This window comes from Myotis davidii, unplaced genomic scaffold (assembly GCF_000327345.1).
Source record: "Myotis davidii unplaced genomic scaffold, ASM32734v1 scaffold892, whole genome shotgun sequence".
Taxonomy (NCBI): Eukaryota; Metazoa; Chordata; class Mammalia; order Chiroptera; family Vespertilionidae; genus Myotis; species Myotis davidii.
The window spans coordinates 647,925-651,584 of record NW_006284341.1 but is presented as its reverse complement, the minus strand read 5'-3'; positions in this window follow the sequence as shown (position 1 = coordinate 651,584).

Genomic DNA, 3,660 nt, shown 5'->3' with positions numbered 1-3,660 from the left:
AGGGGCTGTCCCATAGCAATGGTTTCACCCACTCCCCTCTCCTTTCATATCAGTGGCTGTCTTGGGTAATCAAATGCAGCAGGCCAATGAGAGAGAAGTGTGTCTTTGCTTTGAGAAGAAATAAGCATTCAAACTTTGCTATTATAACCAAAATAATAAAACCAGAGTTTTAATATATTAAATGTCTGGATTATTTGTCTAAATCTTGGTACCATAATAGCTTTGATATAAAATAAAATACTAATATTTTCCTTCATTCATAACAGAAAAAGCAAAAATCAGGAGGCAGAGAAGTCTGTTTTTCTCCTCCCTTTGGAGACACAGTTTTAGAATATTTCCTGTAGAACTGTACCTTTAGAGGGATAGTATACATGCCTGTACTTGAAAATGAACTCTTACATGTTAAAACAACTTTAAATAAGTGTTAACACCTTTTGGTGAAACATTAATTTTGGCTACAGATGATCTTTGCAGAAAAAAGCTTAAACCCAACTGAAAATAGTGTCAGAGTGTGCTTAAAAGAGCTATGTCCGATTTTTTGACTCTTAGCATTATTATGTTAAGGTGCTGTGTACTTCATAATGAATTCAGCCTTCTACCGGTGAGGCATTTTCTGTTACTGCCCAGAATGCCCAAGCATTTCTATTTGGTAAAATTAAAGGTAAAACAATTTATAATAAAAATCTTTAGAGTTCTCTTATTAGCCATTTGATCATTACCTGATGAAATAAAAGTTAATCTTTCAGTAAATCCAATTGCTTTAAGAGATACTTACAATACTACTCATTTTTTAAAATTTTATTAAAAATTGATTGCTTAGAGTACTAATGCTGTCATTTAGAGGAGAAACAAGAAGAATGTGTATGTGGGAGGGTCCGTATGCCCTACTAGTTTATTTTCTGTACTGGACAGGCTGGCACCTGCTGCCGCACAGGCACCATCCCTGTGAGAAGGCTGTGGCAACAAGTTTATTTCTTACTCATGAAGCAGTGGGCACTGGGTTTTCCTGGCAGGAGGGCAGCTCTTGTAGAGACTGTCACCTACTGTCCCCTGGGGCCTCCCTGTCCTCGGTGGCCAGCCCACAGAAGGGGAAATGAAATGAAACCATGAAGGCTTACTAGGACTTTTGGCCAGAGAGTGAAGCATACTGCTCTGTCCACAAGCACGGTGGCTATGGTGGAGGGCAGGGGGCTGGGAGACAGCCTCCAGCTGGGCAGCTGTTTCTCAGTGAGGTCTGTGCCAGGCAAGGAGTGGGTGCCGACTGTTTGGGACAGCCAGCCTCCTGCCACATGGTCCCTACTGTCTTTGGCACAATTGGAACATGTTTGTATATGTTCTACTTGTCTCATTTTGTTTATTATAATATGGTATAATAAATATATTTAGTCTTTGTCCCAGGTTCCTGGCACTGAGCTCATTAAACCCTGGGGATTTCTTGAGACCAGGGAGTGTCTTTTTGTTATTCACAGAGAGGCCCTGTGATCACACCAGAGTTCATGCTAATGAGGCGATTTATGGGGGAGCCCTTATATATCCCTGGGGTGACGCTGGTCACCAGAAAGTAGTAGTGATTAGAGGTTTGGAACTTTCAGCCCCACCCACCAATCTCTGGGTTGGGGCGGAGGACAGGAGAATGAGCTCTAAAAACCCTTGAGTAAGTAAAGTGCCCAATAAAGATGATTTGGTCAACCATGGAACTGGATTATAATGGAACTGAAAAATACCTGTCGCCTAGGGAGGTGGTGGCCATCCTCACACCATAGCATAACTCACGTACTTGCCGTGATGCTGGTGTGAACAAACCCACCACACTGCCAATTGTATCAATGTACAGCACGTACAATTATGCACAGTCATAATACTTGATAACAATAATAGACGACTATGTTGCTGGCTTATGTATTTACTACACTATACTTGTTATCATCACTGTAGAACGTACTCTTTCTACTTATAAAAAAAAGTTCACTGAAAAACAGTATGCTCTGTTACTCTGGCAGCAGCCTCATCTCGTGTTTACTAAATCTCTTGATTGCATCATTTTCTCTTGTGCGTGATTTACTCTCATGTTGTTTTGTAATTTTAGTGTAGTCTAAGTGTACAGGGTTTATAAAGTCTACAATGGGGGACAGTAGTCCTAGGACTTCACATTCACTACCCACTCACTCACCGACTCACCTAGAGCAACTTCCAGTCCTGCAAACTCCATCTAATTTACGACAAGTGCTCTATACAGGTGACCACTTTTTAACTTTATATCATAGTTTTCATATTTCCACTATACCTTTTCTATTTTTAGTTACACAAGTACTTACCATCCTATACTAATAAAAGACAAACATGCAAATTGACTGCATTTTTGCTACACCTTAAGCCATGCCCACCAGCCAAACAGCAAATTAACCCAACCAAGATGGCGGCTGGCAGCCACTGAGCTGGAGCAAGCAGGAGGCTTGGTTGCCCCAATGATGGAGGAAGCCAAGCTTCCCCGCCTGCCGCGGCCCGGCTCTGAGCTCCACTGAAAGCAACAAAGTTTCAATTATAGAAGGTAAATAAATCCCAGAATTAAAAAAAGAGAGAGGCTGGGAGCTTACGTCACCAGGGTGGTTGGCCAGCTTGAAAACGGCCCTCAGCCCCTCACCCAGACTGGCCAGGCACCCCAGTGGGGACCCCCCACCCTAAAGAGGGTGTGGCCAGCCTGAAAACAGCCATCAGCCCCTCACCCAGGCTGGCCAAACCTCCATGGGGTGAGGGTCCCCACTGGGGTGGACATCCTTTGAGGGGTCCCACACTGCAAGAGGGTATAGGCTGGGCTGAGTGACTTCCCCCCACCCCCCGAGTGCACAAATTTTTGTGCACCGGGCCTCTAGTTGTGTTATAATTGCCTAAAGTATTCAGTACAGTAGCATATTGTACAGGCTTGTAGCAATAGGTATACCATATAACAGGTGTGTAGTGGGCTATATCTTCTTACGCATGTGTATGATGTTCACACAATGATGAAATCACCGAACAACACATTTCTCAGAATGTATCCCTGCTGTTAAGTGGCTCATGACCGTCAGGAGATTTAATGAGCTTTTGGGTGAACACACTTGAAGTGCTGGCAGGGGGCACACCCTGAGAGGGTGTGGACGCTTTATGCACAGGTGCACCCCTTGCCCTATACATCTCTGGCACTTGGCTGGTCCTGAATTGTTTCCTTTATTATAAACCAGTAACAGTAACTAAAGCACTTTCCTAAGTTCTGTGACCCATTCTAGCAAATTACTGAAACTCGGGAGGAGGTTGTGGGAACCCCCACTTTATAACCTGTCAGTCAAAGAGTACAGAGGTCTATGCCTCTCTATTGCCACGTGCACTGGGAGGCAGCCTTGTGCGACCGCGCCCTTAACTCTGTAGAAGCTGACCTTAACTCCAGATAGTGCCAGAACTGAGCTGACTTGGAGGACGTCAGTCGGTGTCCACAGAGAATTGGTTATTGATGTTAGGAAACACTCTACACGCAAACCCCCTAATTTGTTAAAATCGAAGGCAGACTGAATCCATTCAACCCGTAGAAGTTACCTACTGACTGAAGAATAATACGTGTCTTCTTTCTTTACAGTTATTAATATGCAAAAGAGAAACTTTTCCGGAAGTTTTGATCAGGGGCCCAAT